Here is a 25,667-nt window from a genome sequence, read left to right on the forward strand (position 1 = left end):
AACCCTGTCACTTACAACCTGGGTTTCTTGGGTATTTATATCCTATAACCAGCCACGGCAGACTTTGGACACAGTGATACTATTATGGATATTTTTATACTCTGTCATTTTGTGGATAAATCTACTGGAACAACATAAATTTGTTCACGCCTTTCTTATCTTTGATTTCATGAGCTTTGGGATAACCTATAATAATGGCGATTTAAATCCTTAGTTATTAATGCTTATATAAAAACTTTTGCTACCTTGTGAAGTAAGTGTTGACAAGAAGCTTAATGGCAGATGTTCCAGTGGAATAAACCAGTTTTGTATTCTTCTATCCCTTGTCTTTATGTCATTTGACTTAATACCACTTTTGTATGAGTTGGATAAATGACACTCTACTATAAATGATGAAAAGATAGGCATTCTTCCATATGTTGTGCATAAGATCTTACTTATCACAAACTTGCAGGGCTCTGACTTACAAGCTGATCCTGCTCTCTATTTCCAGGAAAAAAATAGTGCTACCAAATTGCTATATTTTTTTTTTTTTTACTGAAAAATAGATCTTTGAGGGGAGCCTGAGTAGCTCAGTCAGATCCAACTCTTGATCTCAGCTCAGGTCTTGATCTCAGGAGCATGAATTCAAGCCCAGCACTGAGCTCCACATTGGGCGTGGAGCCTACTAAGTAAATAAATAATAAATGAATAAACAATAAATAAAATATTGAGAATCTTTTATTAGTGCACATAGTTCTTCTTCATTAATTTTGACTGCTGCACAGTGTGGGTAGATAATATTTGCCATACTTCTACTGATAGACATTTAGGTTATTTACAGTTTTGTGGTACAATACTGCAATGAACATCCTCATATGTCCCCTCTAGTGTACATGTATGGCTTTTCTTATGGTGCATAAAAATAGAGTTTATTAGTTTGTATAGATTCTGTCAAATTGACCTTTCAATTTATGCCCTCATATTTGATATAGCATAGTACGTATTTCTCTATGTATTAGACATACTGGAGATCAACTTTTTAATTCTTGCTAACCTGATGATGAGTTAAGATCACTCTCTTTTGGAGTGCCTGGTTGGCTCAGTTGGTTAAACATCTAACTTTTTCTTTTTTTTTTTTTAAGATTTATTTACTTGTTATGAGAGATAGAGAGGAGAGAGAGACAGAGAGACAGAGACAAAGACATAGGCAGAGGGAGAAGCAGGCTCTTCGCAGGAGCCCCATGCGGGACTCGATCCCAGATCCCGGGATCACTCCCTGAGCCAAAAGCAGACACTCAACCGGGGGGCCACTCAGGTGTCCCAAGCATTTAATTTTTGATTTCCGCTGGGGTCATGATCTCAGGGTCCTGAGATCAAGCCCTACATTGGGCTTTGCACTCAGCATCGAGTCGGCTTGAGGACTCTCTCTCAAATAAGTAAATCTTTAAAAAAAAATACCCTCTCTTTTTTACTTATATTTCTCTTTACGTTAATTTGATAATCTTTTATATGTTTATTTGACATGCATATTTATTCTTTTGTGATTTTCCTATTCACATTATTTGCATATTTTTCTGTGTTAGTCCACCCTACAAATGAACCGGAAAAAACTATCATTCAGTTGCATATCTTCATTATTGGACTATATGTCTTTTCAACTTTGACAACAATTGGTGTCCTGTTAAACCATACAGACTGCCTTTAATTTGTAAGGTATAATTGAGTTCTCTGCACTTCAAATCTGTCTAAAGCTTGGTTTTGATAAAATATGTTTGGAAACTTAGTATTAAATATTTAGTCCCTTCCATTACTTATAGATACTTTAAATTTTATCTTTGGAAATGTCTAAGTAAGTTGTATTCTTTTGGCTACTGTGGCCTGAATTGATGGCAATTAGTTTTTTAAAAGGGTCCTATAAAATGTATTACTTTAATGTTATAATTGTAACATCTATGGAAAAATTATGGCTGTTGTTCATTCTGTCATACTGTCAAGTTCGTGATCACTAAAACTATTTTTCAAATCTTGTTATCAGAAATGCACATTTTCTGAATAACTGCTTTTTAAAAAACGCCCATAGTTTAGTTTTCCTTCTTCATACTGGCTGCCAGAAAGTTAAGAGCAAAACTTATAGCCCATCAGAAGATAGGTCCAAAATAATTATTAACACACTTAATATATATATTAAAGTTCGTATACTTTTTTTTACATTTATTTCCCTGTGTCTTAATTTTCTTGTTTTTTAAAAAAGTATATTGCATATATAATTGTAAGTTATGTAAAGTTTTGCAAATGAATTTTATGTAAGTATATAGATAACAACCTGCTTTTAAACAGATGTTATATTGAAATTCATACTCTATTGTGCCAAAGCTTTAAAGTGTTGACTCGTGTATGAATTTTATATTGTACAAATGAAGGAAATGTCCTCAATTATTAAATAGAAAAAATATAAAATAAAGATAATTTTGTTCTTACACCTATTATATTTACCTTTTAATGATATATTAGTAAAAGATTTAAAAAGTGGCCAAAATCTGTGTTGACTGAGGTTATAAACATGTCTAAAAATTTTGTCATGGTGCCGTTTTCTTTCATAAACACATTGGCTCAGTTATTATTTAATAAAGTAAATGTTTTATAGGTATGACAATTAACTATTAATAAGTAATAAAGTAGTGATTTGCAGTAATAGAAAGTAGATTTTTAGGACCAGTTATTATAGGTGATTGTTGAGGATTAACTTGTGTTCCCCTAAGAGATATGTTAAATCCTAAATCCCAGTACTTATAGAAGTGGCCTTATTTAGAAATAGGGTAGTTGCAGATGTAAACAAGTTAGAATGAGGTCATAATAGATGAGTGGAATCCTTATAAGAAGAGGCAAATCTGGACACAGACACATGGAGTATGCCATGAGTCTACAGAGGCAGAGGTAAGAATGATATATCCACAAACCATGGAATGCCAAGGATTTTAACCACTAGAAGTTAGGAAGATGCAAGGAAGGATCCTCCTCTAGAGCCTTTGGAGAGAACACAGTCTTTTTTTGTTTAAGATTTTATTTATTCATGAGAGAGAGACAAAGAGAGAGAGGCAGAGACACAGGCAGAGGGAGAAGCAGGCTCCACGCAGGGAGCCCTACATGGGACTCAATCCCTGGTCTCCAGGATCACGCTCTCCCTGGGCTGAAGGCCGTGCTAAACCTCTGAGCCACCCGGGCGGCCCTACAATCTTTTTTTTTTTTCTTTCTGAAATTTTATTTATTATTTATTATTTATTTATTTATTTATTTATTTGAAATAATAAATTTATTTTTTTATTGGTGTTCAATTTGCCAACATACAGAATAACACCCAGTGCTTATCCCGTCAAGTGCCCCCCTCAGTGCCCGTCACCCATTCACCCCCACCCCCCGCCCTCCTCCCCTTCCACCACCCCTAGTTCATTTCCCAGAGTTAGGAGTCTTTATATTCTGTCTCTCTTTCTGATATTTCCTACCCATTTCTTCTCCCTTCCCTTCTACTCCCTTTCACTATTATTTATATTCCCCAAATAAATGAGAACATAAGCCTCCACCCCAAGATTGCTAGAACTCATGCAGCAATTTGGCAGCGTGGCAGAATACAAAATCAATGCCCAGAAGTCAGTGGCATTTCTATACACTAACAATGAGACTGAAGAAAGAGAAATTAAGGAGTCAATCCCATTTACAATTGCACCCAAAAGCATAAGATACCTAGAAATAAACCTAACCAAAGAGGTAAAGGATCTATACCCTAAAAACTATAGAACACTTCTGAAAGAAATTGAGGAAGACACAAAGAGATGAAAAAATATTCCATGCTCATGGATTGGCAGAATTAATATTGTGAAAACGTCAATGTTACCCAGAGCAATTTACACGTTTAATGCAATCCCTATCAAAATACCATGGACTATCTTCAGAGAGTTAGAACAAATGATGTTAAAGATGAATGGATAAAGAAGATGTGGTTTATGTATACAATGGAATATTACTCAGCTATTAGAAATGACAAATACCCACCATTTGCTTCAACGTGGATGGAACTGGAGGGTATTATGCTGAGTGAAGTAAGTCAGTCGGTGAAGGACAAACATTATATGTTCTCATTCATTTGGGGAATATAAATAATAGTGAAAGGGAATATAAGGGAAGGGAGAAGAAATGTGTGGGAAATATCAGAAAGGGTGACAGAACATAAAGACTGCTAACTCTGGGAAACGAACTAGGGGTGGTGGAAGGGGAGAAGGGCGGGGGGGTGGGAGTGAATGGGTGACGGGCACGGGGGGTTATTCTGTATGTTAGTAAATTGAACACCAATAAAAAATAAATTAAAAAAAAAAGATTTGTGTGGAATCAAAAAAGACTCCGAATAGCCAGAGGAATTTTAAAAAAAGAAAACCATATCTGGGGGCATCACAATGCCAGATTTCAGGTTGTACTACAAAGCTGTGGTCATCAAGACAGTGTAGTACTGGCACAAAAACAGACACATTGATCAATGGAACAGAATAGAGAACCCAGAAGTGGACCCTGAACTTTATGGTCAACTAATATTCGATAAAGGAGGAAAGACTATCCATTGGAAGAAAGACAGTCTCTTCAATAAATGGTGCTGGGAAAGTTGGACATCCACATGCAGAAGAATGAAACTAGACCACTCTCACCATGCCCTACAATCTTGTCAACAATTTGATTTGGACTTCTAGTGCCTAGAATTGGGAGATAATAAATATCTGCTGCTTTGAGCCATTTAAGATTGTGGTAATTAGTTATGGCAGTCCTAGGAAACTCATGATGGTCAATATTTCTGTATATAATTATATTACAATCCAATGTCTAAGAGAGAACCTTACCAGGGACTAGTAAGATTTTGTGTTCTCCATTTTGTTTCTATACAAGTGAAATCATAAAAGATGCATGTTTGTGAATAATGAGACTAAAATGTTAAATTCTGATACCCACAAATGTCAGACTGGAAATTTGGAAAAAATTTTGAAGAAAATTTATTCCATGAGTAAATGTCAAAAGAGCTTCAATGTTCAAATTATAAAGACTGTCTTAGGAAAAATATGTAAATTTAGGTCAGAAAAGCATCTGATCTCTAGAAATGAAGGTTAATTGCTGTATATATATATTTTTAAGATTTATTCATTTATTTATGACAGACATACAGAGAGAGAGAGAGAGAGAGGCAGAGACACAGGCAGAGGGAGAAGCAGGCTCCATGCAGGGAGCCCGACGCGGGACTCGATCCTGGGACTCCAGGATCACGCCTTGGGCCAAAGGCAGGCGCCAAACCGCTGAGCCACCCAGGGATCCCCTAATTGCTATATTTTTTTTAAAAAGTATTGTAGTTTTAATGCTAATAAAGGTTTTGTACACAATATGACAAAAGTAATTTACCTTATTTGTCCATTATTTGTAGTTCTGTATTGACATTAAAATTAATCACCGAAGCTCTTCTTTACTTTCAGTTGACTGTTTTAGGATTTTATTATATTTTTTACTTAATCATTAGGGTCCAAAAAGCTGTCATGAGCTATTCTAAAATTAAATGTCATAAATACAATTCTACTGCTATGTAAGTAAGGAACTGCATTGTTTTATGACTGACAGTGTCAATACTTGAATGACCCTTATTATTTTTGAAAGATTTAAAAGATACTAATTTAAAGAAGCACCAGTCTTTCATTGGTTACTAGGTATGTCATAGCTTTTGGAAAGAAAATAAATAATATTTATTATTATTTTCAGAATATAGAGATATTATAATCTTTAGTGATCATGTGTAAAACTACCTTGGATAGATAATCTTGTCACTTCGGTGAGTATGGAATTTTTCTGTTCAGGATTGTTTCCCTAAAAATTCATGTAAGACATATTATAGCTGTACTTTGCCTCAGGTACTTTTAACTTCTTCAAAATGCATCCCAGCCATAAAACTCATTAATCAAATTAGTTGGGAGAAGACAGGTTTCCCATGGCTTGATCTTAAGTTGTATTCATGACGATTAATCATTGCACAGGGGTGAAGTCACTGAAAACATGTCATTCGCAAAGTCCATCCTTTAGGTTCAAAGAGATGAGCAATAGCAGAGTAATGGTCTAGCAAGAATACCTTTAAAAAGGGTTCATAGTACGAAGCCAAATTTTTTTTTAGAATGTATCAGTGAATAATAGTTTTCTTTCTTCTTTGGGATTTTTTAGCTATTATTTTTCTGCAGAGATGTTTACTACTTTTAGATACTTTCATAAAAAATTTTCATACACATATCCAATTTATTAACAGTTTTTGCATAATTTCATAGGAGGAAGACTTATTATGAAAGTGATTCTGGCACATGTTACCTCATATTAGTATCTCATATTTGTGTAGCACTTACAGATTTCAAAGTGTTAATTAATTACTCTGTTCCCAAATTTGATGACATTTTTTTCTTTCCTTTTTGTGGCAAATTCTTAAAGACTCATAGTTGAGAAATAATTTTGAATAGACATTAGATTGGCTACAGTCTGAATTACTCCCCATTTCTGACACAGTAGGATAAATAACAAATCAAAAGCTGCAGATATCCATGCATTTCACTACCTGCCAATTTAACTTCAATTTAAAAAATCTACACATGAAGATTTACCAATCTTCTATTAACAAAAATTTGTTATGGAAAAATGAGATTAAAATTTCCAAATAATAGCACTTATTACATATTCCCAAATACTTTATAATGATGGTCTGATTTCCTTGCAAACATATTTCATATTCTGAAATAATAGAGATATTTGCTTTCAAAATAATAATTACTGCAATTATTTTCATGGAGAGACCCAGAAAAATAAGGACCTTTGTGATGAGGTACTTAACACCTCTCTAACTTCATTTTTCATGCCCTCTCCTTCTTGATACTCCCATATTACCAAACTACATTCTTACATTTATTTATTCCTTCCTTCTTTCTACATTTTCACATGCCTTAACGTCACTGCTATGTAACTGTCTATGCTATAACCTAGTCTAGGCAGTCTCCATGTTCAACATTTTCTTTTTTTGCTAAATTCAGGGGATGTTTCTCAGTCTGTATCTTACTTCATCCCACAGCAGATTTCAAATATAGAGGACTCCTCCCTCCTTTGAAGAAAATTCATCCTTACTGTGACACCACTATGTCCTGATTTCCTTTTTGTCCATTTCTTCTAATTCTTCTTTCTTACTCCTATACTGCTTTTTAAATTTTTGGTGAGTGTACTTTTCAATCTTCTGATAACTTCATCTTGGGACTCCTCTTATCTACCCATAAACTTTGGAAACAGATACCTGGTGTTCCAGTTCCAGACTTAACCCTTATTAGCTGTGCAACTTTGGGCAAGTCTCTTACTCTTCTTGTGCTTCAGTCTTATTACCTGTAAAATGGGGATATTAATAGTACCTGCTTCATAGAGTTATTGTACTAAAAGAGGTCATACAAACAAAAGGCTTAGAATAGCACTGGACACTTGTTAAGTGCTGTGTAAGTGCTGGGGATGTTATTACACTTTTACACTTTCTCCTTAGAATACTTTCTCTAATGTCATGGCTTTAGTACTATTTCCATGCTGATAACAACCAAATTTATATTTACTCTAAGTTTTGCACACAGGTTTCCAATACAGATTTTTAACCACAATTTGATATTTCCACTTGTACGTCAAAAAACATACCAAACTTCACATGTACCAAATGGGAGTCTTGATATCTTTCTTTCAGACCAATTTCATTCTCTGTTTTGACACTACCATCAATTCTATTGCTAAAGAAAAAAAAAACTTTAGACTAATTCTTCTTCATTCTTTTCTTTCTCTTACTTCCACATTCTTTCCACAAGCAATTCCTTTTTGTTCTATCCTAGCAAATAGTTTAAACCCATCATGTCTCTGAATCTTTAATTGCAGTCAGTCTAGTCAAAGTGACCAACACTGCTTCCTTGGCATTATGTAATAGCAGCAAGCTGTCTGGCTTCTACTCTTGCCCTTTTGCAATTCATCTGTATACATCTGCTCTCATACACCCTCTGAAACATAGATTAAGTCATATAACTATGCTAAGCACGTGATAGCAGTTCAACCGATATTCGTTGAACGAATGAATTAGTATGTTATTAATTGGGTGGCAAAGAATCTTAGTGGTTTTTTTTAAAGATTTGATTTATTTATGCATGAGAGAGAGAGAGGCAGAGACACAGGCAGAGGGAGAAGCAGGCTCCATGCAGGGAGCCCAATGTGGGACTCGATCCCGGGACTCCAGGGTCACACCCTGGGCTGAAGGCAGGCGCCAAACTGCTGAGCCACCCAGAGATCCCCTTAGTGGTTTTAAAAATCAAATATTGTCTTAAGATTGAGAGCTTACTATGAATAAAAGAATAAAGTATTATGAGACAGAATAACCCGGAGATATGAAATATACTTAAAGCAAGATGGCTAAGGAAGTTACTCCAAGCAAGTATATTTTAAGTGAACACTTGTATACTTAGAAGGAGATACTCTGGTGAAGATTGTGTACAAAGAACTCCAGGCAGAGGATCTCTGGGAGGGTAAGCTCTTGCCCATTTCACAAAACTCTGATGGTCAATGTGCCTGAAGCTTTGTAAGGAAGAGAAATGAGTTTGGAAATGAGGCAGGAGACAGATCTTTCTGGACCTTAGTCTGGTAATTGGCAGTGAATTTTTATTAGCCACAATGAGACCACCGGATGTTTCAAGCAGGGGCATTACACAATTCAGTTTGTGTTTACAAAAGATAAGGACTGTCTTCTTTGTGGAAAGACTGGAAGGAAATGAGTGGAAACAAGGATACTATTGAAGTTGGCCAGAAGAGACAAGAGTCACCGTGGGGATATATTTTGGAGATAAAAATCAGGTATCAAGAGGACTTACTGATGTATGGGCTATGGAGAATAGGGAAAGGAAACAATTAAGGATGATTACCAGGTCTCTGGCTTGAGCTACTGTGTAAATATTGATGCCAGTTAATGACCTGGGTAGTGAGAAGTTATATATTTGACCCTGGAGTTTGAGAGTTTGCATTACAGATATGTTTGAAAATATTACAGATGTAGCTAGCACTTATGACCAAGGAATAATTTAAATGTCTTAGAAAGAAAGTATTGAGGAAGAAGAGGGGAGGAACTCCATTTTTTAAAGCCTGATAGAAAGGGGCTATCAAGAATGTTACCACATTTGCCATATTATTTTCTACATTGATTTCTTGCATAGTGACACCTTCATAATCTGCTTAGCATATTCCATCATCTGTAACATTAAAAATGTTATCTCTACTTTAAATAATGATTATTATTTAACGTTTATCAAGTAATTATTAATACCAAATGTATGTGTGTGTGTTGAATGCATTATCCCACCTAAACCTCATTAAAACAACTGTGAGGTAGATACTATTATACTATTTCAAAGATGAGAAACCCAAAGTAACTTACAACTGGTTACCATTGGAAGTGGAAGTTGAGGCCAAACTCAGCCATTTACATCTATGGATGCAATTTCTACATTGCCTTGTTTTGTACATAGCTGGTATTTTATCTCCACGATGTAGTATGTTTTGTATATGCATATTAGTGTAACAAAAGTAAATAGGAATCTAAACAGAAATTCATACTTATTTTTTCTTTGTCTTTCTCTTTTACCAAAATAGGAGCAAACTGAAGGTAGAATTCACTGATTACTAAATTTTGTAGCCTCCAGGCCATGATGGTGTCTGATGTATAGAAGATATTATGAAAAAAAAGAAGATATTATAGATACTTGTTACATGATTAAATGAATATACATCCTCAATTCTGAGAGCTAATCCTTAAAAACTTTTAAGTTCTTCTGTTTAATCTCTTGTTTACATATCCTTATATTCACTATTTCAATGTTAGAGGTGGAATCCAATTTCCACAAATGGAATTTGGCATCTAAGCTCTGAATAAGTTTATTAGACCTATGATTTGCTGTGTGCATCTTCTCTCTACCAAAATTACTTTTTCAAAGATTACATCACCAAAATATCATGCTGGTTGTTTATTAAATTATTTTATGTAATTTGTTCTAAGTTGTTATTTCATGCAATTTGTTCAAGCCTATCTTTTTTTTCTGGATTCCCCACCATTTTGAAGTAGTCTTCTATTACTAAGAATTTAATTTCATGCTGCTCTCAAGTATCTTGAATGGAGACCAAAATGTGTGTGACTTCTGGAATGGTAAAATACTAATTTTGTATAATTCACCAAAGATAACTGTGTTAAATGTTCCTTGATGTAAAAATGCAATAGAAAAAAAGATAAAGAAATATTCTTTTTAAGTAATATTCAGCAAACTATCTTTTATTGTTAGAATTATGAAAGAATTAGTTTAACATGGACTAGAATTATTACTGAATTAAAAGATAAATTGTCTCTATTTTAACAATGACTGGTTTCTGCTTCAGAAAAGTTGACATCATTAAAATGTTTCACTTTGTCAGGCAATTTCCAGTTTCTGTTATTAAGAAGCTTTCATTGCTTTGACATACTTTCCAAAATGCATACTGTTTTCCCATATAATTGAAACCAAAACACTCCAAAACAAAATGTTTCCATGCAGTGCAATATTTTGCAATCGCAAGGCTGTATCTATTATTTCAAATGTACTGAGCAACAACTTTTTCTATCTTATTTGCAGGAAAGTTTTGCTTTCTGCCCCTCCCCCAGGTGTAAACATTTAAGGTGGGATTCAGTTAGTGGGCTCTTTTTGGATACAGAAAGAAATTATCGAAGGCAATTTTATACCCCTCCTAAAGCGTTTCATTTTGGAAATAAATTTTAAATTGAATAATCTCATGATAGCCTAATCCCTGTTTTTTTTTTTTTTTTTTTTTAAGATTTTATTTATTCATGAGAGACACACAGAGAGAAAGAGGCACAGATACAGGCAGAGGGAGAAGCAGGCTCCATGCAGGGAGCCCAACATAGGGCTTGATCCCAGGTCCCCAGGATCAGGTCCTGGGCCCAAGGTGGTGCTAAACCACTGAGCCACCAGGCCTGCCTGCCCTGTTTGTTTTGACACCTAAGTATATGTACTTGGCAGCCGAACTTCTTCATTATCACTCACCCCAAAAATGTATCAATACTTTAACCATAACTTAACTATTTTCTAAAGACACTTTGTATCTGGCAGGAGGTGAGTCACTTTCGATGTTATATATCCTCTAAATGACTACATCCCAGATAGTTCTACCACCAGGGATAACATAAGTCATAAAGTGATTTTGTATTTTGCGGCCCCCCCACTTGGCCATTTGCTTATCTTTCTTTTTCTTTCTTTCTTTCTCTTCTTTCTTTCTTTCTTTCTTTCTTTCTTTCTTTCTTTCTTTCTTTCTTTCTTTCTTTCTTCTTCTTCTTCTTCTTCTTCTTCTTCTTCTTCTTCTTCTTCTTCTTCTTTCTTCTTTCTTTCTTCTTTCTTTCTTCTTTCTTTCTTTCTTTCTTTCTTTCTTTCTTTCTTTCTTCTTTCTTTATCTTTCTTTCTTTCTTTCTTCTTTCTTTATCTTTCTTTCTTCTTTCTTTCTTTCTTTTCTTTCAAGATTTTATTTATTTATTCATGAGAGACACACACACATAGAGTGAGAGAGAGAGAGAGAGAGAGAGGCAGAGACACAGGCAGAGGGAGAAGCAGGCTCCATGCAGGGAGCCCAACATGGGACTCGATCCTGGGTCTCCAGGATCACACCCCAGGCCGAAGGCAGGCGCTCAACCACTGAACCACCCAGGGATCCCGAATTTGCTTATCTTTCAACTAGCTTTTCCCTGCAGTGCACAGAGTGCTAGATGAATTTATATTTTCTAATTTATAACTTGCTACCCCAACTCCTTCATTTCTTTCACTTCTGTGGAACTTACCTCTCATCTTCACTATGAATTTTACCTTCCCATTTGTATAATATATTGCTCTACTTTTGCTTAACAGGAATCTTTATCATAATCAACCATTCAGAGAAACTCTAAGAATTATCAAATATATCATCTCTTTGACTTGGTATCTACAGACTTATTAGGATTACCAACATTACCTCAAATAATCTCCATCTTCCATGTAGTATACTCCATGACCAAGCTGGACAGCTATATTTAAGAATATTATGAACCACATGTATAAGATCCACTATAAATGCTTATTAGTTAACTTTATCTTGATCTACATCAGAACAATTATATTTTTATTTCTCAGAAAGCTTTTCATTCCCTGCTAACTACAGTGAGTTCAGAATTTTGCATAACCTTAAAAAACAAACTTATATTGGTTATCATACATAGAGAACAAAGTATCTCATCTCCTATTTTTAAAATTGAAGGCTATGAAGTATATTTTGCCCTATTCTATCCTCCCTTTATTAAAATATATAACTATAATTTGTGTTTCATATTCTTTCTTAGAAGAAAAGGTCTTCTCTCACCTTCATGAGTTTGATTTGACCATGTCCCTGTACTCTTGTTATATTCCCTTTAATCCCTCCCGTGAGTTATCTTTCATTGCACCATCAGTCTCTCCCCACTGGATCATCTTCTTTTATCTACAAAGAGACTAAGGAATCTTCCAGCCTAAAAATACTCCAGTTTCTTCCATTGTCCCACCGCCCCTTTTTAGCTGCCAAAATACCAGGGAGATTACAAACCATTTGTAGCTTTCTTTTCCACATACAACTGTTTTTCTTTTCCTATCATTCTTCAGAAACTACTTTCTAGAAAGTGACTGATGCCTTCTCTGGAGTATTTCATCTTTTGCCAACCTGTTTTCATGCTGTGTCTTTCCTTGACTCTCCAATACATCTCTTTCAACTTCTCTGATAATTAGTTACCTCCTATTTTTGTATCTTTATCTATTCTTGTCCTTTACAATAGGTGCTTACCACATTCTGAGGCCTTCTCTTTTCTTCAATCCTTTCTTCCTTTATGCACCATTTCTATGTCTATATATCATTTCTATGTGAATAATCTCCAAATCACTATCTCTAGGTCTACCTGCCAGGTGAGACTCTAGCTATTTGCTGAACATATTTTACATAGATCTGCTTGAGGCCTTTAATTTATTAAAGCATTGAAGGCCTTCTATTATCTGCCTATAACATGAATGCTTTTCACATCTCAGTAATTAACTCTTTCATGCACTTGAAACATTTAGTCAAATTCAACAATTTTGCCTTTCAGCAAACACTTGTTTCACTCAGCAAGTGTTTTTTCTTCATTTTCTATTTGTTCCTGCATCATCTTCTCTCTGTGAAGTATTCATGGCTCTTCAAGGGTCACCCCATGGGCCTCCTACTTGAATATTCTTTGAGCAGGGTCAGATATTCTCTTCCTCTGAACGCTCGGTGTTTTCTTACATTCTTCTTGTTTGTGACCTATGCACAATAGTCAAATTTCAAAGTTTAAGTGAGAGAGGGTATTAGTTTTACTTGCTGAAGTCTACTAGTATTTTAGCTATTTGTGTTCAGAACTCAGCCTCTGGAGCAGTGATTCCTAGAGTCTAGAAAAGGAGTTTTCATACCCAAGTTTTATCCCTCCAAAGCTTCTGGAATAGTACTTTTTCATCTTCTAAAAGAACATTTAATACAAATATACAGGATATATAAATATTCAGTTTGCTACACATGAACTTACCATTTAGGTTAGAAAAACAACTTGTTTTATCTCTCCTCTTTCTTACTCAGTGAACAACTTTCTACATATTCCTGCAAATTTGCTGTTATGCCTTTATTATTCTCCTGCTTATTATTAAAAATGCTGTCAAAATACATCCATACCTATTACCCTTTCCATTTAAAAATCCCATATATAAACACGCAGTTAGCTCACTGTGTTATTAAATTTTTCAAGTGGAAGAAAAATCCTCCAAAACATTCTTAACTAATTGGTTACCACCAACTGAGTCTTGCAAAGGGATAGGCTACATCTGTATTCTATCCAGTAGGACACCTTACGGATGGAGATACTATTCGTTTTTCAGGTGAGTACAATATTGTAAAGTTTAATTTAAACATTTAAAGAGTTTTGGTGAATGATTATCTTTAAATCAATAAATGCTTAAGGAATATGGAGTAGCCAGCATCAGCTATAGTATCAGAAAGATAACAGGAAAATGTCACTTAGAGAACAATAATCATAAAGTTTATTATAGGCTCGAAACAAAGTAATAATCAAGAATTCTCAGGAAATGAAAAGATACTCGTATTTCTGGTTGAAATTGATGTAGTAATAAATCCTCAAGTCATGAATATCAAGGTCTCATGCTGACAAATACATACATGTCTCCAAAGAAAGTGTCTAGAGATGCTTTATTAATTGTGGCATGTTCTGCAAAAAGACTTTCCAAATTTGTGTAGTTCATGTAGGAGAAGATGCCAAATAATCTGGTGTACATTCAGAACAAATAATGAAAGAGTTTCAATCTGAAACAGATAAGTCACAAAGCAGAAGTGATTTTTATCAACTTATTCTTGTATTTATCAGTGAGTTGGAGCACTGTAATTACAACAGACTTTATTTATAATAATTCCTGGAGTCGTTTATGTCATTGATAGAAAAATTAAAATAAAATTCATTGTATCTTGGCTGTGACAAAAACAAACCATTCTTTACTTTTCCAATGAGATAATTTCTAGGAAGTTAGATTACTTTTACATTGACATTATAACAAAAAACTTTTATTTTCCTAATAACCTTTAGAAGTGAAGTACTTAAAGCTTATAAAAACTGATTGTATTCTTTTTCTTTTTTCTTTTTTTTAAGATTTTATTTATTCAGGAGAGACACACAGAGAGAGGCAGAGGGAGAAGCAGGCTCCTCCATGGGGAGTTCCTATCTGGGATTCCGGATCAGGCCCAAGCCAAAGGCAGATGCTCAATCACTGGGCCAGCCTGCCATTCCAAAACTGACTGTATTCTTTTGGGTACTGTGATAAATACACAATAGTGAAATGATAAATTGACAACATAGTGGTATTATTCTTAGGTGTTTTGATCAAGTTTTATATTTCCTAACTTTTTAAATGTTCTTAGGGCCCATTTCTCTCTCCAACCATCACTCTTTGTAACATTTAAGGACAGTGTAGCCACTGCTATTTTGTAGACATTAATAGGGCTCCAGTATGGTACATAAATAAAGTGACCTGTCAAGGATGCTTGAATATTTCCTTACCCCAGGATGAAAGAGTTTTAATGAAATATTCAGAATCACCTCTGCTTAACCATTTTGCCTTGTCTGTGAAGAAAAGGCCTATGTGAGATAGGTATCCTAAAATAATAGCTCAGGGTAGTGATTAAGTACAAGTAAGACTGTATGGATTCATTTCTTGGCTCTGACACTTATTAGATGTTTGGCCTTGAGAATGGTTCTTAACCCCTTGTGTTTCAACTTTTCTTATTTGTACATTTGTGGAAATGGTACCTATCTCATAGTACTGTGAGGATCAGATAAGCTATGTGTCCAATACATTCTGGTCACTTGCTGTGTCAACTGTTTGTTATAATCAAGAGGGACATTAATAAAATATTTGATTAATTCACTAATTCAAGAAATATTTACTGCAATTATTGTTAATAGTAGATAGTATTTTAGGTTCTGACTCTCCTTCAATAAGCTCACAGTTTGTAAGAAAAAATGGCCAAGAGAAAGAGTAATACCAAGGCACAATTATTTTTTCCTAAGTTCCTTTTTTAAAAAATTTATAATCAAGTTAGGTAACATATAGTGTAGTATGGCTTTCAGGAGTAGCATTTAGTGATTCATCACTTACATATAATCCCCAGTGCGCATAACAAGTGTCCTTGATGCCCATCTCCCATTTAGCCTATTCCCCACCTACTTCCCTCCTGCAAACCATAGTTAAGAGTCTCTTATGCTTTACTTCCATCTCTGTTTTAAGAAACAGAATAGATGAACATAGGGGAAGGGAAGGAAAAATAAAATAACAAGGTACAATTAAATGCTAAATAAATGTTGCTCAGGGTATTATGGGAGTACAAAAGGAATTTATTTTTTAACAAAAAGAGATTTGGCCACAAAAGCATTTACATTAATAGCAATGGGAAATGGACTATAGGATCAGAATATGGCAAAACTGATATAAATAAATAGAAAAAACCCCACATTTTTAAAAGAGTAATTTTGACAACTTATATATATTTCCTGTGAAAAAACAGAAAAGGAGACTACAAGTCTATAGCTTAAGTCATAATGGCTCTGATTATTATTAATTTATGTAATTTCTACTTTAACAAAAAAAGGTCTTAAAATTTTTTTATAAGAGGTAGGTAAGCATTTTAGATTCAAATCACATAGTCTATACTCATCTCCTATATATGTAGTCTTACATACTGCAGCAAGTGGTTAAAGATTATTCTGCTGAGTTCCTACCTATGGTTATACAGCATTATAATATAGATTTGCTTTCATTTCTTTCAAACACCCTCAAATCCCACAGGGCAGAACAAAATTTTCAGTGGGCATTATTGTACTTGCTTTATAATCACTACCATCACACTCCTCATTTAAAGAAGTGCCAAGGAGCTCCTGGGTGGCATCTGCCTTTGGCTCAGGTCATAATCTCAGGGTCCTGGGGTTGAGCCCCACATTGAGCCCCATATCAGGCTCCCTGCTCAGCGGGAAGTTTGCTTCTCCCTCTCCTGTTGCTGCTCCCCTGCTTGTGCTCTTTCAAAATCTTTATATAAAATAAAGAAGTACCAATAAAAGACAATATATAAATATCAAAGTAATGTTTTATATTTTAATAATTTACATTGATTTCTCCTTGCTTAGAAAAAGAAATAATATGTCTGTTATTTCCTAAGATCCTGAATGACTGTTGTTCCATGATACACACATTTGCTGAAATAGTACTAAACTTGGAGCCATGTGCATAAATTTCTGGTCTTTATTAAACCTGTTTAAAAGAGGTTAGCTCAAAGATACATAAATGACTCCTGGTAGCCATTTCATTTCCTCCCAATAAAACATTTAATTGAAGAGCCAACCCAATTATACCTCAGTTTAAAATGAGATTCATAGTTTTTGTTTCTTGGTTTATGATTGTGAAAAATAATCCCAAATTTGGCTCCCCCCCAAAAAAGACCAGATATTGGTTATGATTCCATCAGTTATTGGCTATGGAGTTTAGTCATTTAAACTTAATTTTGACTTCAAATTTATTTCAACACAAAAAATCTAAAGATATAATTGAATCTTCTGAGAAGAATCATCTCAAAAGGCTCAGGAGGTAGATGTCATGGCATCTTACAAAACTTAAAGCTTTGAGAATCCAAGTAAGTTAATTTTGAGTTTTCATAGCAACATATTTTGAGGCCAAACATCAAACTTAAGGTATGTTTAAGTTTTTAGAATAAAAGCTCAACTGGGTGTTATATGTAAGTGACAAGTCACTAAATTCTACCCCTGAAACCAATATTATACTATATGGTAACTAACTAGAATTTAAATAAAAACCTAAAAAAAAAAAAAAAAAAAGGAAAAAAAGCTCATGGTCTAACACATTCTAGAGATCCACTCATCACATACTTTATTTTTTGAGTTTTTTGTTTTAAACTTTGTACTTACCATTTACAATGAGATCATACAAGGAATTTACATTGTTCATATAGCACTGAGAATATATGATTGACCTGATTTAGCAAAATCTTGTTAGAATGAGAGAAGTGATTATACTTTATTAAATAGAGGGCAGATTATTTTAAAAAATCAACATTATACTAGATGTTGAGATCCTTGAACTACAGTTAAAATTTTAGTATAGTTTAATAGGGTTTTACTAGCTAAATAAACTCGCTGTACATGGATTATCTTCCTTATTTGTGCAAATGATAAATCAACCTATTCTTTATCTTTGGAGATGGCTTCAGAAGCAAAGGCTGTGTTTCATGAGATAATAGAGGATAAAAGCGGCAGCATATTTTTAAGATATCTTTTTTTTTAAATTTTTACTTATTTGGGGATCCCTGGGTGGTGCAGCGGTTTTACTTATCATAAATAAGTAAAATTTTTTTTTAATTTTTATTTATTTATGATAGTCACAGAGACAGAGAGAGAGAGAGAGAGAGAGAGAGAGAGGCAGAGACACAGGCAGAGGGAGAAGCAGGCTCCATGCACCGGGAGCCCGATGTGGGACTCGATCCCGGGTCTCCAGGATCACGCCCTGGGCCAAAGGCCCGCGCCAAACCGCTGCACCACCCAGGGATCCCACTTTTAGGATATCTTAAAAAGATAAAACAAGGTGAAGATCTTGCCAACAATTTAACAACATGATATCTGTAAGAAAACATCTATCAGTGGTAAAAACTCAATCACAAATTGAATATAGATATTTGACTTAGCTTCTCTGTTCAACTTATAGGAGATTTTTGGGTTGGTGAAACTTGTCTTTAAAATTTTTTTAATAAAGCGCTAAATAAATTGAATTCATTGTATTTATTTTTTAAATTTGGTTAAAATGCAATTTAAAATTATACATTAAAAACTTCAATGAACAATTTCATTGGCAATCATTAAATTGAATATCTAAGGGGATGTAGGAATAAGAGATTAATGTAATCAGCCATTTTCTTACTACTGCTGATGTGAACATAAAATATTACATATTTAGTATGTAAACTGTATATATTCTAAAAGCAATAAGAAATGGTCTTGCAAAAAAAATGGCAGATGTTTGACAATGCAGATTTCTCCTCTTAAAGTTTGCTGTACCATCCCAACAATACAACAAATACTTAAAATCCCAAAACAAAGAAAACCTACTCCACAAAATTAACCTTAACAACCGGGAAGTTAAAAAAAACAAATCTCAGGTTTGCCTAACTACAAATCCTATTGTGCCAAGAAGATGAAGATGAAGATTCCGTACTCTGTAGAAGTACTTCCAGAAGTCACTTCCAAAGGTGGCTTCTATAACATCATCTGAACAGGAAAGCAAATGATCCTAACTATGATCATAACTATTATCTTAGAAAAATTAAGAGAATAATTGCAACCCCCATATAGAGGTGGCATTCTGAAAAACATCGTAAATTGTATACTTTACATAGCAAAAAAAAAGAAAAGAAAAGAAAAGAAAAGAAAAAATTAGTTCTGTAGAATGAAATAAACAACGGAAAATTAACTTCATCTACATGAATTGCTATCTTTCCCCTTTCCCTTTCTGTTCCTGCCATCTTGCTCTTTTTATTTTTTTAATATTTTATTTATTTATTTATTCATGAGAGAGAGAGAGAGAGAGAGAGAGAGAGAGAAGCAGAGACACAGGCAGAGGGAGAAGCAGGCTCCATGCAGGGAGTCTGATGTGGGACTTGATCCCGGGTCTCCAGGATCACGCCCTGTGCTGAAGGCGGCGCTAAACTGCTGAGCCACCGGGCTGCTCCATCTTGCTCTTTTTAAACATTTTTTTTTAATGCATCATGCCCCTTATCTAAATATATTCGAGAATAATATTTTCTCCATTTGTAACCATCAACACCATTCCTGATGTGCAGATTCCCATTCATCCCAAGTAGACATTGGCTTCCCAGACTAGATTAAGTCTCCTTATTATCCCATACTTTCTTATTTTAACAACCTCACAATTATATTTTCTTACTGTCTATTTTTGCACTATACTATAAGGCCAACGAGGTTGGGGACCACATTTGATTGGGGGCCAAATTTACCTCATTTAGTAACTGATGCGTCTAGTACTTCAGTATACTACTGGATATATTTGATATATCCATTTATCTAGCTGTTAAATGAAAGAATACATAGAAGATGAGAAGGTTATTAGTTCTCAGTAAAGCACCTCCTGATAAAAATTTGTAGTAAGAGGAATTTAGAGATATTACAGACCCTTAAAACCTGAAGAGGTTAAGTGACTAGCTCTATGATGCTATAAGTTATCAGTTAGTGGCAAAGGTTGAATTAGTCCTCAGTGAACCTAGCTCTCCTAGCCACAAGAACACTGGGCACATGAACCACAGAAGCTGTTCAAATGCACATCTCTGGCCTCTATACCTGAAGAGTTCCTACTCAATATGCAGGGCCAATATAACTATTAGCCACAGTAAACACAGGGCCTAGGGCCTACACACTTTTAGGGAGGTATGAAAATATTTTAATATTTTTAAAAATCATAAGAAAAATATGAGCCTTTAGGTCAAAGTAAAATTTTAAATGCATAATATGAATATATTTGTCTTTATACTAACAAAAATATAAGAGAAGGCGGCCCACGGGGGAAAACAGTATGGCTCATAAAAGTCATAAAGTGACCCTGTGAATAAGTCTGAGGTGGAAATTTTTAGGAACTTTCTCAAATGATTTTGAAGAAGGTAATCCTTAGGACCACATTTGAGTTATATGGTAGATTTTTCTGCTCTAGTCCTAACTCAGATTTATTGGAGAATAATCTGAGTTATCGATTTTCTAAAGAAAAAGATCCCTTTGTTAAGAATATTGTTTATTAATACAGAAAATGATTCAAATACACAGAAAAGAATGTAAACTTCTCTTTGTCACATTAGGAATAAACACATTAAATCACATAAGAAGATTGAAACTAAAGAAAGTAGCAGGTAACTTCATTAGTAAATAGAGAAATTGAAATTATAAATAATATTTCAACTCACTTTAGGATAAAAATAATCCAATATATATTTTCATTACGACTGAATGGGATTTAGCACAGACAAGAAATTCTGGTATAACACAGGAGAGATTATTATTATAATTCATTACATTAGTAGCAAAGATAGTAAAAAAAATCAATTATCTCAAAAGATGATGAGAAAAAATGACAAAATTCTACATCTATTCTTGATTAAAATACCAAAAAATTATGTTTGGAGCATTTCTTTCTTAGCATGACAAAGAGTACAGATTTAAAACTGAGAGCTAACATTTTTTAAAAATTTCATTTATTTATTCATGAGAGACACACACAGGGGGGAGGGCAGGGGGGGGGGGCGGCAGAGACACAGGCAGAGGGAGAAGCAGGCTCCATGCAGGGAGCCCGATGTGGGACTCGATCCCGGGTCTCCAGGACCATGACCTGGGCCGAAGGTGGCGCTAAACTACTGAGCCACCCGGGCTGCCTGCTAACATTATACTTAATGGAGAAACATGGTTATTCTCTTTAAAAAACAGGAATAAGATAAGAATATACTCTTTACCAACTCTTACTTAATAATATACCAGAACATACTAAGCCATGACTATCCAAAAAGGACAATAATTAAGATACAAATATAGGAAAATTAAAAATAGAAAAAATGTTCTGTGAATAAAATCATTATATACCTGAACTCAAGAAAATCAAGCAAAAAATACAGAAATGAAATAATAAAGTAACAAAGCCTCTATAAACAGCTAAATATCATGGTATACATGGAAACAAAGTGTAGAGGCAGAAACATGAAAAGCTGGTAGCTCCACTTTTTCCACATCCATTTCAATTTATGGTGAATTTATATGACGTACTTTGAACTAGATTCAGAAGCCAAGATATAGCTAATGCATTGGCATCTCCAAATTATCAGCACACAACTCACCATCTGTACATATGCTTTGTGGGAGAAGGGTGACATTTGTTCCTGAGCACTCACTCAACCATGCATAAACACAAATGCATGCACATAAAACATATACACCCACTCACAAGTACACACACGAAAACACAAACATACATTTCTACACACACAAACACATATACATTCATATAGGTTTGCACATGTACATATAAAACGCATATATATACACATGCCCCTCTCCTCTTTCAGAGGATATTTGGCAAATGTCCAAAAGGATTAAAATCAGAATTTTCATGGACAAAAGCTAGAAGGTAATGGAAATAGAGTTCACATCCCTATAGTCTAGATATGAAATTCATGTTACTAATCACAGTACTTTGGGGCCACCTCTATAAACAGAGAGTGAGAATATTTGCCTTAAAGGGGCTAAGGGCTATGGGTGATAGCATTCACAAAGTGATTAACACAATGCTGGCACATAGTGTACGCTTAACTGAATGTTAGACTTTTTTTTAGTACTCTTTCCTATGTAATGTCATTATCTAAAATTCATGTGACAGCTCTACAGCAGTCTACAGTCATTCAGCAATCTACTTTTCTAAATCTCAAGGACCTGGAGATCTGTCAAAAGAATAAACTTCTAAATTATGAAGATCAAGTATTTTATTCCCGGGCCAATGTTTTTTCACTATAACATGGTGATGACTGTCAGAAGGAAATACTGGTTAGTCCACAGACTGGGTAGGTTGAGTGGTAGAAAAAAATGGTAGTAAAGTTGTAAGTAAAAATGTGGAGGAGCAATGCTTCAAAGGGAGAGAGAAGAAGGTACTGAATGTAGGACATAATGAAAGCAGTAACATTTGCTACCTGTGATTTGAGAAGAAGGTGAATGAAGAGGAATCCAGAGATACTCTAGGTACATGCAAGGAAACTGCTATTTGAGGAAAATTTGATAAAGTTGTTATTCAAGCGTTGAGGTTGAAAAGGCAGCAGGCTATCGGAAATCAGTATTATCAAAACGAATAAGGTAGATTTGACATATTGTAAAAAGTTTTAGACCTTGAATCAGAAGACTTGCATTTACTGTACAGCCAGTCACAAGTCATTTAACTTGAGTACCAATTTTCATAAGTGTAAAATGAGAAGATAATTCTTTATTATCTAAGAGAGTTGCTGTGGATCACAAATAATATCATATTTATTTACCTTAAATAATTCTTAATTGTAAAAGTTTTTAACGTAAGAATTGAAATACCACCCATTTGTTTCCATAAGATATTTGTGACCTGTTTCCAGTATTGGATATTGTGGATGTAGTTTTATTTTTTAACAACTTGCCTAGAACCTAGTAAGAAAACTGTCAAATGAACAAACTGTTATAATACGGGACATAAATTTTAAAGATGGATGCTGACCTCTATCTGCAAGAAATAAGAAAAATCTATAAAATAATTAGATATGTAGATGGAAAGATGAGGGATTTTTATTATATGTTTGCTTTTTTTCTGTCTTTGTTTTTACATTTTTCTTCCCTACACTCAACCTGACACTTTGCTTAACTTAAGACTCCTGATTATCAGGTTTACTCAATGTGGAATTATTTTTACCCCAAGCGCAGTTGTATTAGGCTAATAAGAATGTTGTGGGATCTGTTTATTAGCTTGGCCTCCTCATTAATGAGACTCATGTGGCTTTCAGTGTGTAATTATCCACCTTAAGGGAATGAGGTGGTTTCCTGCCTGAGAGTCAATCTGGCTACCAGTGAAGAGTGGCATTATTCAATCCCAGCAGTTCTATTCTCCTTGGAGATAATGATAGAAATGACATAATATCATGCTCATAATTCTCAGTGTATTTTATCAACATTAACTGATTTATATCTAACAAGGTTGTTTGCTGATCTGAGAATCCAGTTACTAATATAATTTTGAAAAAGGTGCTTTTTGAGGCTAAAAGCTAGGGAAGTTAGATGACTGCCCTGGAATTAGAAAATAGTGTAAACTATCAGTGATGCTGTCTTATTTCAAGGACTCATAAAAAATATAGGTAGCTTTTGAATTGCAGTAGAGCTCTGTTTAAAAGTGTGGTTACTAGTCATTTTTAAAGCATGCAGTATTCATTTTCTTGAGAAATCTACTTAAAATGCTGTTTAGGTACTTACTCAGGTCCACCAAAGTACATTTACTGTTTAATGGACTGGAACTATAGGTAGTAATTCACCTATTTCATACAAACTAACCCCAAGTGATTTTATGGGAAATTACATTCCAAATTTCAACTTTGATATTACAATATATGGCATGGAGAAAAGAAACCCTCATTCCATATTCACTTAACTCTCATCCATAGAGAAAAATTAGAGTCTTTTCTGGTTCCTGGAGAGTAGCAGCAGCTCTAGTTGGGAGGGCAAAGGCGTTAAATACTCTAGGGCACAGATTGACCAGCTTTCCACGTAAAAGGCCAGATAGTAAAATATCTTGGCTTTGTGGGCCAAGAGGCAAAATCAAAGCTATTACATAGGTATTTATAAACAACAGAGAAACTTCCACATTTTTAATTGAGAAATTAAAAATATATTAATTGAGTACATTTTGTAATTCAGGTCTACTAACAAGGAAAATAGAAATTCTATTCTATTAAGCATTTTGCTTAATTTTGTTTCAGTTAATATTTTCCATCACCAAAATCAACTGCAAATATTTATCGGGTAACGCTGATCTACAAGGATATTTTTACACATTTCAGCTCTAAAAAAATTTTTTTTTCACACAGATCGGTATTGATAAATACTGGTAGCAGGCCATGGGTTATGACCTTAAACATATTTTTTCACTTAGAAGGCTTTTATAGATTCTATTATTCTTTTGCCATCAACCATTAACCATGTCATGTCATTGCTGTTGTGCAGATTAGTCACTTCCAAAACAAAATTAGGTGGAAGCTCCTCAATTGCATAGTTAAATGGATTTTGAAATACAGAAATTTCTTTGGCACTTGTAGTAAGGTCTGAAAATGCTACTGAAATTATAGTTTGAGTTCCTAAAATATAACACTAAAACATTTTGTGAAAATGGACACCTTGCATCTTATTTTAATTTCTGACTGGTATCATGGGAAGTATAGAAAGCAGTTTGATTTACCTGTAATCCACAGTGGGTGGCTGCTGCTGCAAATGGCAAGATTTCATTCTTTTTTATGGCTGAATAATATTCTATTGTATATATAGATCACATCTTCTTTATCCATCCATCTATCAATGCGCTGCTTCCATAATTTGGCTATTGTAGATAATGTTGCAATAAGCATAGGGGTGCATGTATCCCTTTGAATTAGTGTTTTCATATTCATTGAGTAAATATCCATTAGTGTGTTTGCTGGATGGTAGGGCAGTTCTATTTTTAATTCTCTGAGTAAACCCCACACTGTCTTCCACAGTGGCTGACCAGTATGCATTCCCAACAGTCCACAAGGATTCCTTTTTCTTTACATCCTCGCCAACACTTCTTTCTTGTGTGTGTGTATGTGTGTGTGTGTGTGTGTGTGTGTGTGTGTTTTCATTCTGACAGGTATGAGGTTACAATACATTGTGGTTTTGATCTGCATTTCCCTGATGAGTGATGAGCATCTTTTCATGTGTCTGTTGGCCATCTGTATGTATTCATTAGAGAAATGTCTGCTTATATCTTCTACCCATTTTTTAATTTGATTATTTATTTCTGGGGTTTTGTGGTATCTTTATTTTTTATTTAAATTTTAATTAGTTGACATGCTGTGCAATATTGGTTTCAGAAGTAAAATTCAGTGATTCATCACTTAAACATACAACACCCAGTGCTCATCACAAGTGCCCTTTTTATTTTTTTAATTTTAATTTTTTAATTTTTTTTTAATTTATTTTTTTATTGGAGTTCAATTTGCCAACATATAGCATAACACCCAGTGCTCATCCCGCCAAGTGCCCCCTCAGTGCCTGTCACCCAGTCACCCCCACCCCCCACCCACTTCCCCTTCTACCACCTAGTTCGTTTCCCAGAGTTCGGTGTCTCTCATGTTTTGTCACCCTCACTCTTATTTTCACTCATTATCTCTCC

General features: G+C 34.5%; 1 long non-coding RNA gene across 2 annotated transcripts in view; it reads left to right on the forward strand.

Moving 5' to 3' along the window:
- Nucleotides 1-2,847: 2,847 nt before the first annotated feature.
- LOC112657810 (uncharacterized) overlaps nt 2,848-25,667 on the forward strand; it is a 57,545-nt gene continuing 34,725 nt past the window's right edge. For both annotated transcript variants that reach the window (XR_007412262.1, XR_003135321.2), the window contains exon 1: nt 2,848-2,916. This is a non-coding gene — a long non-coding RNA (uncharacterized LOC112657810). The remainder of the gene's footprint in view (nt 2,917-25,667) is intronic.

Source organism: Canis lupus, chromosome 8 (genome assembly GCF_003254725.2).
Source record: "Canis lupus dingo isolate Sandy chromosome 8, ASM325472v2, whole genome shotgun sequence".
Lineage (NCBI taxonomy): Eukaryota > Metazoa > Chordata > Mammalia > Carnivora > Canidae > Canis > Canis lupus.